The sequence below is a fragment of the Carcharodon carcharias genome, chromosome 14 (assembly GCF_017639515.1).
Source record: "Carcharodon carcharias isolate sCarCar2 chromosome 14, sCarCar2.pri, whole genome shotgun sequence".
NCBI classification, from domain to species: domain Eukaryota; kingdom Metazoa; phylum Chordata; class Chondrichthyes; order Lamniformes; family Lamnidae; genus Carcharodon; species Carcharodon carcharias.
Window position 1 is genome coordinate 127,403,281 of NC_054480.1, and position 14,900 is coordinate 127,418,180.

The following is a 14,900-nucleotide window of genomic DNA, read 5'->3' on the forward strand; positions in this document are numbered from 1 at the left end:
CAGTTCTCCATCCTGCCACTTAAGAGTGAATTGTGCTCGTGTGAGCGTGATTAACCTGCATACACTGATGTAACATGGTCGTACCATGAAAGTACTCCTCTATATAACAAGAATATTCCTTCTGTGCACTGACCTTTTGCCCTGTTACCATCTTCGCTCTGACCTGTAGCTGCATTTAAACAGTAGACAGTGCTCAGTGTAAACAACTTCCACACAACTCAGAGCTGATTAAGGGTTTCAACACATAAAAGTAAAAGAGAAAGACTTGCATTTATGTAATGCCTTTCATGACCTCAGGACACCCCAAAGTGTTTTTCAGCCAATTAAGTTGTTCTGAATTGTAGTCAGTGCTGTAATTAAATGAGGTGCTGGTTACTCAAGCACTGAAGAAGGGTCATACAGACTCGAAACATTAACTCTGTTTCTCTCTCCACAGATGCTGTCAGACCTACTGAGTTTTTCCAGCATTTTCTGTCTTTATTTCAGATTTCCAGCATCCGCAGTACTTCGCTTTTATGCTGGTTACTCAACTTTGTTCTTATGTTGGGTTTACCTCAATCAGCTGCAAATTAGTGAGTAAGCACAGCTCTTTCTGCCAAAATAAAGAGAGTTTAAGTTCAAACTTGAAATATCAATAAAAATGGTTAATAGTTGTCACTTTTTGATTGATATGACCGACTGCCCATTTGAAATAGGGGCAGTTTAAGACGGTAGTTATCACTTGAGAAAGTTAACTTTAAAAAGATGTTGAAACTGGCTGAGAGCTACTGTGCAAAGTCACCGTTCCTGAACGTAAATCTTTTGAGTGTTCAGGGACTGTTGACATCAGTAGCATACTGATGGGAGTCGAATGGCTAAGAATCTGTATTAATTCTGAGTTATTTGGTCATTATCTCATTGCTGTTTGTGGGATCTTGCTGTGTGCAAATTGGCTGCTGTGTTTCCTACGTTACAATGGTGACTGTGCTCCTAAAATTACTTCATTGGCTGTAAAAAGCTTTCTGAGGTCCTGAGTTGGAGAGAGGCACTATGGAATTGCAAATTTCCATCCTCTCTTTACTAGAATCAGGAAAAGCTGGAAACACACAGTGGGCTGAGAGACACAACGACTTTTAATGAAACATGAACTGTTTTTTGGTTTCCATTTCAGGAAATTTGAATCAATAACCTATTTGTCAGCAAAATGTTCAGAGACTGACACTGCACTGCAGAAAGCAGAGCCTCAAAAATTCACATCTCATTTTTTACTTTAGTTGTCAGCTATGGCTCAGTGGGCAAGGCTTTGGAATCAAAAAGGTTGTGGGTTCAAGTCCCACCCCAGAGACTTTGAGCACATAATCCAGGTGGACACACCCAGTACTGCACTGTCGGAGGTGCCGTCTTTTGGAGGAAATGTTGAAACCTGAGGCCCTGCCTGCCCTCAGATGGATATGAAAGATCCTGTTGCACTATTTGAAAAAGGGCAGGGGGCTTCTACCTGCTGTACAGGCTAATATTTATCCCTAAACCAACATCATAAAAATAGATAAACTAGTCACTATTATGTTGCTGTCTGTGGGAGCTTGCTGTGCACAGATTGGCTGCAGTTTCCCTACAACAGTGACTGCTCATCAAAAAGTACTTCAATAGTTATACAACCCAAAATTGTACCTGCTCCCAACATTTATGTTTAGTTTCTCATTTTACTTATCCATTTTAAATCCAATCTAATGGCGATCAATTCAAAGTATTTACCCTTATTACTTCCTTAGATCAATCAAGTCCAATTTTTGGTGATGCCACTGTCAGGTATCAGTCCCCCATTTTTACAGCACTGTTTGTTATCTCTCATTCAGCCCTTGGCATCCTAGAATTGTGCAAAGTACTGTAAGGTGCACACAAGCACTTGTTTTTTTAGATCCAAGTACTGCTGAGAGTGCAAGTTCCACTGGCATCTAAAGCCTCATCCAAGTGCTAGTTACTGATGTGCCCTTAAGCTCCAGATACTGGCCAGCTATTTGACTCTGGGGGGCACCACAGAAAAGTCAAACCTTGTCCTCACCCAACATCCAGACACATTTTCAGCACTGACTCCCTCACCTAGCCCAGGGTCACTGACTCCAACTGTAGCACCCTTCACAAATCTAACTCAGACACAGCCCAGGGAATGAATAGGAAGCCTCCTGGTCCGTGTTTACCTCCTCCCAGGATATTTACCTCGTCAGCAACAGGACCAACCTCATTTCAAACATCCTCTGCGCTTATCCAAGGAGAGAGGACCTGCTGGGGAAACTAAATGAAGGGGCTCATCACGTAGGATTTCTGAATCAGGTTTGACTAAACTGTGCATGTTCAGGGAAAACGATGTGATCCCACTAGGAAAAGGAACATGTGACAGAGGAAGAAAACAGTATTGATAAACATTGAAAACATTATTAATTATTACCTGTATCATCAGAGAAAATCTCGGATGTAAAGATTAAATGGTAATTATGATTTTTTTGTTCCCCAAAAGTTTCTTGCAATCGTTCCACGATAGCTAGGATCCTCTTACAGGGCCAATCAGTTGTGAGCAGCACCATTCAGGGAAACTTAATCACTTTAAAAATTCTGTTTTCAGGTTTCCTACCTTGAGCTGAAACAGACTGTTGCTCCCAGAGAAGGAGGAAGAGGAGCAAACAAACTTCGCCCAGCTGCATTCTCGCCTCTCCAACTGGCACGACGGTGTCACTGATTTTTTTTACTTTGACTTTCCGGTAAAAGAAATAAACGCTAAGAATTTTTCAAAGTAGGGTGTAGATAGATGCTCCTGTGTAGTACTGAGGCTGTTGGAGCTCTTATGTGCAGAGCAGGGCTGCACAGCTAACTCGCCTTTATTTATATTGCTGTGTCTAGTTCGCTTGATTGGACCGAGGTATCAATCCACATTCCTGACCCTGGCATGTGAAAGGAGGATGCGGGGAGGGGGAAGTTGATTTGATTTTTACTTGCAATATAACGAGAAAAATAAGAAACTGGGAATAGAATTTCCCCCTTTATTGTGAAAAAAATTAGAAAAAGTTTCCCTTTCCCATCTGACTTTTGTGAACCAACTGTTTGCAAATATAACTCCCGAAGTTTGGCAAGGTTCTTGCAAGTTGGCTTAACTCCAACTTTGCCCATAAAGGTAATTTGTGCCTGCTAATGGTTCAAATCGATTTAAAATAGCCCTAAAGCTTGATGAGAAAATAAGACAGAATTCCAAAGGGGCCCTGAGTGTCGGGTGGATTCCTGCCCCCCACTTCACCCTCAACGGCTGCCAGGTGAACTGGATGTGAACCTTATGCATGAGTCCTTTCCCTAGATAGTAACCTGTTGGCAGGCTATTCAGCCATGAAGGTGTAAACTTTGGTACAGTTGGTAATCCCTGAGTTAGATGTTTTTGTAGGTTCAAGTCCCACTCCAGAGCCCATAATGCAGACTGACACACCAGTACAGTGCTGAGGGGATGCTGCACTGTCAGAGGTGCCATCTTGAGGATGAGACATTAAACCAAGACATCAGCTGCCCTCTCAAGTGGATGTGAAAGATCCCAGAGCACTAACCTGAAGAAGAACAGGGCAGTTCTCTCCAGTGCCCTGGCCAACATTTATCCCTCAGCCAACATCGTTAAAAACAGATTATCTGGTAATTTATCATATTGCTGTTTGTGGGACCTTGCAGTGCACAAATTGGCTGCTATATTTCTTTCACAAAGCAATGACTACATTTCAGAAAAGACTTCCCTGGCTGCAGATCTGAAATATATATCTGTGCTTCTTTGTGTGTTTCCTTTTCCTTAGCCTTTCACTTCATTTATCATTATAAAGCTGCTCAAACTGTAATTATGATGAACTCACAGCATTAGACGTGCTAGTATACTGCCAACCTGTAAGACATTATATAAATAAAGGCATTTTTTTAATGACAGTCTTCTAAAGACCAGTCAATTTGTATTTGATGCTTTGAGATTTTTTTTCAACGCTGAGGTTAAAAATGCAGCTTGATTCCATATTGACTTGAGAATGTTTTCAATTTTGAATGCTTTTCAGGTTTAAGATCTATGGCTATTCCCACCGAGGTTTGACAGGGTTCTGTTGGTCTCCGTACCCACCACCCCAACTCCTTCCTCTCTTATGAGTCTGAGAAATTGGTCATCGGGACAAGAAGATTGAGTAGGGAAGACTAGGCCTAAGATTTGTGTGGCTATCTGGATTAGGAATCCATTCTCTCCAGGACCCAGATTCTCCCTCACATGGGGTTATGCTAAGCAGGAACCTCCCTGCTACTTCTCACCCAGACCTACTGGCAAGAATTGCAGTTGAGTCCCACTGGCTGTGAGCCAGGTGTTCTTCCCAGCTGTAGTGAAAATCTCACATGGTCAGCTCCCAGGTGGGAAACCGACAGATTTTAACGGTCCAGGATTAATCAATAACCTCATGGTGAAGGGGCCTCTGGGTGACAACAATCATAACAGGATAGAATGTCATGTTCAATTTGAAGGGGAGAACTGTGGGTCTAAGACTAGTGTTTTAAACCTAAATGAGAGTATGAAGGCAGACCTAGCTAAAGCGAACTGGGAAACTTGGTTAAAAGGTAAGACAGTTGAAATGCAGTGGCAGACTTTTAAGGGCATATTTAATAACTCTCAGCAAAGATTTATCCCACTGAGAAACAAAGACTCTTTGAGAAGGATGCATCATCCATGACTACATGAGGAAATTAAATATAGTATCAAAATGAAAGAAACACTGTACAATCTGCAAAGATTATTGGTAGGTCAGAAGATTGGACAGATTTTCAGAACCAGCAAAGTATGACGTAAAAAAAGAGGGAGAAAGTAGAGTATGAGAGAAAGCTAGCTAGTAATTTAAAAATAGGTCCCAAGGGTAGGAACTTCCTCCCCCAGACACCACTTGGATCATCCGGGCGTGCCAAAAGTCAATGGATTTTTGCTTGGCCGCTGAATCTCCAGTGATGGGTCCCACCATGACAGAGCCAGAAAATCCCGGCCTAAGAGTTTCTACAAGTATTTAAATAGGAAAACAGTAACTAAGCTAGTGTTGGTCCTCTAGAGAGTGAGTCTGCGGAATTAATAATGGAAAACAAGGAAATAGCAGAGGCGTTGAACAGATATTTTGTGTCTGTCTTCACTGTAGAAGACTCATAAAACTTCCCAAATATACTTGAAAATCAAGAGGCGAATGGGAGGGAGGAACTTAAAAGAATCTCTATCACCAGGGAAAGGATACTGGGAAAACTATTAAACAAAAAGACTGACAAGCCCCCAGGCCTGCATCCTAGGACCTTAAAAGAAGTGGCTGCAGAGATAGCTATAGCCTTCCAAATTCCTTAGGGGTAGAATTTTACCCCCATCAGCGGGGTTGTGCGGGGGTGGGCGCAGGCAGGCGCAGACCCGATCGGCACCCCCGATCGGGTCCACACCGCCATTTTAGGTGGGCGGGCCAATTAAGGCCCACCCAGCATGACGTGCACCTGGAAGCACTGAGTGCTCCCTGTGCAGGCAGGGGTTTGCGGGGGGAATGGGGTGCAGGGGGTGGGGGGTGGTGGGGGGGGAGGTGTTCCCTGAGTCGGGGCTTGAGCTCTTTTGTGCATGTGCACAAAAGAGCTGCTCCAGGGAGATTAGTTTAAGTTCCAAAAATTTTAACGAAGAATAAAAATTTAAGACATGTCCCTCATGTGACAGTGACATGAGCTGGGACATGTCAATGAACTTTAATGAAAACATTTATTTAACTTATAAACGCTTCATGAAACCTCATCCCGCCCATGGATGAGGTCCTGGTACATTAACCACAAAAAGTTAGCATGCAGGTATAGTAACTAGGAAGGCAAATGGAATGCTGTTCTTTATTGCAAGGGGAACGGAATATAAAAGTGGGGAAGTTTTACTGCAGGTGTACAGGGCCTTTGTGAGACCACATCTGGAATACTGTGTATAGTTTTGGTCTTCTTGTTTGAAAAAGGATATAATTGCATTAGAAACAGTTCAGAGAAAATTCACTCATCTCATTCAGCTACGCGCCCACCGAACTGAAAATCTAACTGACACGCGGTGACTTCAGGACACACGCCCGACATCACCCCGCGTCATTTTATGCCTCGGCAAGCGAGACCCGCCCCCACTTGCCGAGCAGAAGATTCAGCCCTAGATTCTGGAAGGATCCCAGCGAACTGGAAAATAGCAACACCTTTATTCAAGAAAGGAGAGAGACAGAAAGCAGGAAATTATAGGCCAGTTATCCTAACATCTGTCATAGGGAAATTGCCACAGTCCGTTAATAAGGATGTTATATAGGGATACCCAGAAAATCATAATGGGATCAGATAGCGTCAGCATGGTTTTATGAAAGGAAAATCCTGTTTAACTAATTTATTAGAGTTCTTTCAGGAAGTAATAAGCAATATGGATAAAGGGGAACCAGTAGATTTGGTGTACTTGGATTTCCAAAATACATTTGATAAGGTGCCATATCGAAGGTTACTTCGAAAGGTAAAGAAGAGCACTTGGTGTAGGGGGTGACATATTTGCATGGATAAAGGATTGGTTAGCTAAAGGAACCAGAGAGTCGGGATAAATGTGTCATTTTCACGTTAGCAAGCTGTTGCCTGGGATAAAATATTTAAGTTATGAAGAGAGGTTGGATAGACTTAGGTTGTTTTCGTTGGAGCAGGGAAGACTGAAGGGCGACCTGATCGATGTGTACAGGATTATGAGGGGCATGGACAGGGTGGATAGGGAGCAGCTGTTCCCCCTAGCTGAAGGGTCAGTCATGAGGGTACATAAGTTCAAGATGACAGGCAGGAGGTTTAGGGAGGATGTGAGGGAAAACATTTTTACCCAGAGGGTGTGATGGTCTGGAATGCGCTGCCTGGGAGGGTGGTGGAGGCGGGTTGCCTCACATCCTTTAAAAAGTACCTGGATGAGCACTTGGCAAGTCATAACATTTAAGTCTATGAGCCAAGTGCTGGTAAATGGGATTAGGTAGGTAGGTCAGGTGTTTCTCACATGTCGGTGCAGACTCGATGGGTCGAAGGGCCTCTTCTGCTCTGTGATTCTGGTGGAGTGCCACAGGGATCAATGTGGGGCCTCAACTATTTACAATCTATGCCAATGACTTGGATGAAAGGGCTGAATGTGTGGTAGCTAAATTTGCCAGTGACACCAAGATAGGTAGGAGAGTAAGTTGTCAAGAGGAGGTAAAGAGTCTACAAAGAGATCCAGGCATGTTAAGTGAGTGGCAAAAATTTGGCAGATGGAGTATAATGTGGGAAAATGTGAACTGGTTCATGTTGGCAGGAAAAACAGAAAAGCAGTATACTGTTTAAATGGAGAGAGATTGCTGAACTTGGTGGAACCTGGGTGTCCTGGTACATTAACCACAAAAAGTTAGCATGCAGGTACAGTCACTAGGAAGGCAAATGGAATGCTGTTCTTTATTGCAAGGGGAATGGAATATAAAAGTGGGGAAGTTTTACTGCAGGTGTACAGGGCCTTTGTGAGACCACATCTGGAGTGCTGTGTATAGTTTTGGTCTTCTTGTTTGAAAAAGGATATAATTGCATTAGAAACAGTTCAGAGAAAATTCACTCATTTCATTCTGGGGATGATGGGCTCATCTTATGAAGAAAGGTTGAACAGGTTGGTCCTATACCCATTAGAGTTTAGAAGAATGAGAAATGATTTTCTTGAAGCATATAAAATCCTGATGGGAGTTGATAGGGTGGATACTGGGAGGATGTTCCCTCTTGTAGGGGAGACTAGAACTAGGGGACACTGTTTTAGAGTAAGAGTTCTCCATTTTAAAATGAGGATGAAGAGAATTTTTTTCTCTCAGAGACTCGTTAGTATTTGGAATTCTCTTCCCAAGAAAACAGTGGAGGCTGAGTCATTGAATTTATTCAAGGCTGAGTTAGACCTATTTTTGATAGACAAGGGAATCAAGGGCATCAGAAAGGAAGGTGGAATTGAGATGTCAACTAGATCAGCCATGATCTTACTGAGTGGTGGAGCAGGTTCAAAGGGCTAAATAGCCTACTCTGGCTCCTATGTTCTACCTGCCCAGTTTACACTGTTCAATCCAAGTTAAATCCACTCCACCTCCAATAATTCAGCAAGAAATAATGTCCTTCCTTCTCAGAAAGGTGGCAAGGTGATGGCTGAGGGAACCATAAGCTTCAACAAGGGAACTGAAACTATATATAGTACTTTGCAAAGTGTAGTCGCTGTTGTAGGAAATGTGACAGTCAATCTGTGCACAGCAAAATCCCATAAGCAGCAATGTGATAATGACCAGCTAAACTCATTCAATGATGTTCAAAAAGGAAATGGGGAGGGTACAGGCTCAACACGTTCCCTCTAGAGTGATAGGAAGGAGTAACAAGCCCAGAGAACCATAGGTGACCAGAGATATTCAGGTTATGATGAGAAGGAAAAGAGAGGCTTTTAGCAGGTACAAGGGAAGCAAATCAGCAGAGGCATTAGTGGAGTACAGACAGTGCAGGGTGGAGCTTAAGAAAGCAATTAGGAGAGCAAAGAGGGGATATGAGAAAGCTCCGGCTGGTAAAAGTAGGGAAAATCCCAAGATATTCTATAAGTATATCAATGGGAAGAGGATAACCAGGGAAAGGGCCTCTTCTGCACTGTGATTCTGTGATGTTGTTTGAGGTGTAAATATTGGACTAGGACAATGGTGAGAACTCCATTGCTCTTCCTTGAATAGTGGTTGTGGGATCTTTTACTTCCACCTTAGAAGACAGGCATGGCCTCAGTTTAATGTCTCATCTGAAAGATGGCACCTCCAATAGTGCAGAGCTCCCCCAGTTGTGCACAGGGAGTGTCAGCCTGGATTTTTTTGTGCTCAAGTGGAATTTGACCAGTGCTTCCTCTAAGGTGGGGTGGCACAGCAACTCAGAAGGAACCGTGCGGGCTGCTCACAAATTGTCCTTTATAAAATATTGTGCAGGATCGGCCACGCTAAAGCATTTAAAGGCACCACATATTGAATTGTACAGGCTGCCCACAGCAAAAAAGAGTTAGAGGGATCAATAGACTTGACCCTATAACCTTCTGATTCAGAGGCAATTGTGCGACCCATTGGGTGAGCCATGGGTGAATAGTTGCCAATGGACCTCACTGGAGCAAACCAAAGGAAACTTTACTCCACATTTGATTGTACAATGCCAAACCTGGAGGTCTTAAAACCAATACTTGGACCAAGAAGGGCAAAACTTTTGCATCCTTAGACAAAAATACGGTTTATTTATAAAGGTGAGGGTGATGGTTTACACAGCTGGTGCATGAATGGAAGAAGAGAGAGATATTTTATTAAGAATGGCTTTTAGGGTGAAAGAGTTAAGGATGATTACAAGTGCAGACAGACTCCAGTAACCTCATTCCCAATGCACCTAGAGATTTTTATTTCTTGGACACAAACATTAAGTTTACATGTTCTGTCTGGATTAGAACTTCTGTGCAATGGGAAGTGATTTAGGAGTTTGGAATTTTAATGCTCAATTCATGATGATTTCAATTTAATGTGAGAGAATGGGAAGTGATTTGGGAGTTTGGAATTTTTCACCAGTTTATGTGTGTTGGGCTGGAGAGTTTCCATTGTCTGATTTGTAAGTCTTTAGTGTGTATTGTCCTGTTCAAAATAAAGTCATATAATTGTACAGGACAGGCTGAGGCCAATTGGTCTATCGTGCCTATGCCAGCTCTTTGAAAGAGCTATCCAATTAGTCCCACTCCCCTGCTCTTGTTTATTCACGGGATTTGGGCATGGCTGGAAAGGCCAACATTTATTGCCCATCCCTAATTGCCTTTAAGAAGATAGTGGTGAGCCACCATCTTGAACTTCTGCAGCTTGTTTTGTAGGTACACCCATAGTGCTGTTAGGGAGAGAATTCCAGCATTCTGACCCAGTGATGAAGAAGACAGGGCCAATATATTTCTGGGTCAGGATGATGTGTCAGATGGAAGGGAACTTGCAAGTGGTGGCATTCCCATGCACCTGCTGCCCTTGTTTTTCTAGGTGGTTTATGTTGCAGTTTTGGAAGGTGGGAAGGACAGGAAAATGGAGTTGAAGTATAAGATCGGCCAAGGAATACATTTAACATCTCGAGTCGTATAACTCTTCATCAGAAAAGAGTCATACAGACTCGAAACGTTAACTGTATCCCTCTCTGCAGATGCTGTCAGACCTGCTGAGTTTTTCCAGCTATTATTGTTTTTGTTTCAGATTTCCAGCGTCCGCAATATTTTGCTTTTATCTGAGAATTACTTTGAGATCTGAGTCACAAATTATGGAAATTAATTTGTGTGAACTCGATCTGGTGCAGGATCTTCCATTGAGGGAACTATTAAGTCTCAAAAAGGATTATTTCTCTTCAGTTCAATGGAACATTTTGCTTCCTAGAATTGTTTAATAAATCAGCCTCTTGCGTGAAGATGGAACTGAGATTTTAAGCCTGTACACAATTAAAAAATGTGTGGGAATTTCATCTTTAAAGCATTCCATGTTTCCCCAATTTAAATACCATGATAATCTGATAACGTGTGCGAAAGAGCTTCAAAATGCAGATAGTCACAGTGTGGATGAGATGTATTATGAAGGTTTCCTTTGAAGATGGGCCAAGATTAGAATATTTAAAAGAGCCGATTAGAAGTATTGAAAGTGGCTCAGATTTACAGATGTGCAAACTTTAGGATTTGCATGAAGCAAGATGAAAGAAAATTCGCATAAACAAAACTCAGTTGTCATATTCACTCCATCTTCCACCTCTGCCTTTTAACATTTTTGTCTCCATTACAATCTCCCAATCTCTATTGATAATACAGCAGTTTGTACACCTCTGAGTTTTCCTCTGCTGCTCCTCCCAAGTGTTAAATACGTTAGTCCTCACACTCTACCTCCACTCTGTGTTGAAATCTTGACACCATCTCTTACTCTAAGTATCTCTTTCCCTGGGCCTCAGAAATGTGGAAGTCCTCACCTCACTCAGCCTTCCACTCCTCTGAACACTCTACATCCTTTCAAAAGCCAAGCTTAGTGTAAGCTAACCACTGTCTCTTAATTTACCTCACCCGTTCAGTTAGAGTGATAACCTTCAATGAGAAAGCTGCCTTTTATTTGGTTAATGTTCTTGTGAAGTATCCAGTAACATTTTAAAATTATTGGAGGATGGACTTCGGTAAGATAGTTGGGGTACTAGAGAAATTATCTTCGATTGAAGATAGTAGAGGGATAGGCTTTGATGGGAGAGTTAGGATATCAGAGGTACCAGGGCATCTCAGATATCTTGTTGCTTATGTTGATTAATCAAGAAAATGCTGGATGCATTGATTGTTGGGGGTTTGTGGTGGGTGGCAGGGTGAGAGACATAGTCTGCATATACAGGGGTTTTTCTCATCATATCTGTTTGTGATCTTGTGACATGGAAAATGAGAAATATCACATTGCAGGGGAGCTGTGATGAGACAGCCATGGTCTTAATAGGTTTATGTCACATTGTAGAAACCAAGGGATTGAATTTCCCTTGGATATCTTCCCCTCTCCAAGCTATGGAAGATGATCAGGAGAACAGCTGCAGAAACTCAACCATTGAGAAAACACAATGGTTTTATTCTGTGAGGATTTATCACGCACAAAAAAAAGAATGTGCATTTATATATTGACCGTTCATGTCCTGAGGATGTCAGAAAATGGTTCACAGCCATTAACAATAATTTGTTCCAGCATTTTCTGTTTTCGTCTCAGATTTCTAGCTTCCGCAGTATTTTGCTTTTATTTGTTCTCAAGATGTGGGTAGTGCTGATACATCTTATTTATTGTCACCCACAGTTGCCCTGAGAAGGTGGTGTCACTTTAACCTCCTGATGTCCTACATTCCTCCAAGATCTCGGTACTCCTCTGACTCTAGCCTTTTAAGTATCCTCCACTCCTGTTGCCCACCTTTGATGGCAATGCCTTCAACTGCCTGGGCTCTTATCTATAGAATTCCCTCCCTAAACCTTTCCATTTCTCTACATCTCTGTTCCTACTTTAAGATGCTGCTTAAACTACCTCTTTGACCAAGGGTCACCAGTCCCAATATTTACAAGAATGGTTTCAGGAATGTGAAACTTCAGTTTTGTGGATAGATCAGAGAAGATGAGCTGTTCTCCTAGGAGAAGAGAAGGTTGAGAGGAGATTTTATAGAGGTGTTCAGAATCATGAAGGGTCTGGGCAGTGTAGATAGGGAGAAACTGTTCCCATTGGTGGAAGGATTGAAAACCAGAGAGCACCAATTTAAAGTGATTGGCAAAAGAACCAGAGGCAACATGAGGAAAAACTTTATTCATGCAGTGGTTAGGATCTGGAATGTACTACCTGAGAGTATGGTGGAGACAGATTTAATTGTGGCTTTCAAAAGGGAACTGGATAACTATCTGAAGAGAAAAAAAAATTGCAAGGCTACTGGGAAAAGATAGGGGATGGTACTAGATGCATTGCTCTTACAGACAGCCACCACAGACATGATAGACTGAATGGCCTCCTTCTTTGCAATAACCATTCTAAAATTCTAATGGGGAGAATTTTCAGCTTCGCGAGCAGGCGTGGGGCCCGCTCGCTGAGGTGTAAAATGATGTGTGGAGACATTGGGCGCGGGTCCCGACATCACTACGTGTCATTTAGATTTTCAGCTCGGCGGGTGCACAGCCGACTCGGCTGCGTGCCCGCCGAACTGTCACAAGCCTGTTAAGGCCATTAATTAACTAATTAACCCTATTGAGAAAGCTGCCCGTACAACCTTAAGGTTGATTTTATCAGCCTTCGCATTTTTCATGGAACCTCATCCACAGGCAGGATGAGGTTTCATGAATGTTTCTGAAACCTTGGAAAAATTTTTGATAAAATTAATACACATGTCCCAGCTCATGTGACAGTTTCACATGAGGGGCCATGGTCTAAAGATTTTTTTCTCCTTTATTAAACTTTCGCACTCCCGACTTGGGGAACCCTCCCACCACCTGCCCGCACAGGGAGCACACAGCGCCTCCAGGCACGTCACACTGGGCGGGCCTTAATTGGCCTGCCCACGTAAAATGGCAGCGTGGACCCGATTGGCAACCATGCTCGCCCAGGCCCACCGATGGGGGGGAAATTCTACCCAATATCTCCTGATGTGGGTTGGCATCAAATTTTGTCTGAATGTGTTCCTGTGAACTGCCTTGGGATGTTTTATATATGTTATAGGTTCTATATATGTTATAGACTCTATATATATATTTCTTTCAATTCATTCATGGGATGTGGGCGTCGCTGGCTAGGCCAGCATTTATTGCTATCCCTAATTGCCCTTGAGAAGGTGTTGGTGAGCTGTCTTCTTGAACTGCTGCAGTTTATAGGCTCTATATATATGTATAGGCTCTCTATATATGAGCAAGCTGTTTCAGCTGATAGATTTTTGTTAGATAAAGGTAGAGGGATTGTGGAGCAAAGGAGGGTAATGGAATTGAGATACAGGTCAGCCACAATCAGAATGAATGGTGGGGCAGGTTTGAGGGGCTGAATGGCCTCCTCTTGTTCTTATGTTACTAAGTGGGGCCAAGTGGAGGACACTCAGTGGGGGAATAAATCATTCAAACGGAACGCCATCAGCACAATTCTTTCTGAAGCTGATGTGAAGTAGCGACATCAAAGCTTTTGGAAAATTTCCTTTGGCTGTTTGATAAATTCTCTGAGGCGCTTCTGACAGTCCCAGGAGATGCAAGAAGTAGAACCAAATGGGAAAAACTTGGAATGTCGTGCAGCCTCTCCGTCACTCCCTCACATTGACCTTTATTTGAAATAAAAGTGTTTATACATTTTTCAAACAGGCCGCTTGTGTTGGTGCTGCAGATTTGACAGAGTCAGCATCAAAGTGCAGGAAGCTGCCGTTCATGTGGATCAAAAAATGCATATTCGTCTGATGGGCAGCAGCCTAAAAGAAAATCCCACCTAGGGCTCAGCTGATAAATGCCCTGTAGTGTGGGGTTAAAGATTACCTACTAAAATTCCAGATTTAGGGTGTTATTTTGATGAAAGGGTGAAAACAGGTGTTAAATGAATGCTGTCCTACTAAGACACACCTGCCTGAAAGTCAAATTGGACTCAATTTTGGTCCTAATTGCTTACTCGCTTTTCCAGAACCACTTTATCCAATTCAGGGTCACGGGGAGTCAGAGCCTATCCTGACAGGCAATGGGAACTAGACGGGGTACACCCAGGATAGGGTGCCAGTCCATCACAGGGCACACACTCACACAAACAGACAAATACACTAAGGGGCAATTTAACTGTAGCCAATCCACCTAACCAGCACATCTTTGGATGGTGGGAGGAAACCAAAGTGCCCAGAGGAAACACACACGGACACAGGGAGAACGTGCAAACTCCACATGGACAGATAGCTGAGGTCAGAATTAAACCCGGGTCTCTGGAGCTATGAGGCAGCAGCATTAACCACTAGCCACCGTGTGACCCTGGTAAAATTGCTGGTTATAATAATTTTACTTTGCCTGAAGGCACTAAATCAGAAACCTACAGAATTTGCAAGTGCTGATTAGACCCAATTTTCATAGGGCAGTATATATGGATTCCACACACACACACTCACACACACTTCCACTGAAGGTGTGAACTGCACTGGCTGACACACAGCAGCAGGATGGATCAGGGACTGAGAGAATGGACATGGGGATTTTCAGCACTGGAGCTCCTGGTGGAGGAGGTCTAGCAGAGGAGGGACGTCCTGTACTTACAGAGGGGAAGAAGCCCCCCCCCCCCCGACTTCTGCTATCCTTCCTGGCCTTATGTCCTCCTCCCATTCCTCCTGCTGATCAAAGGGCATTTCCCTAG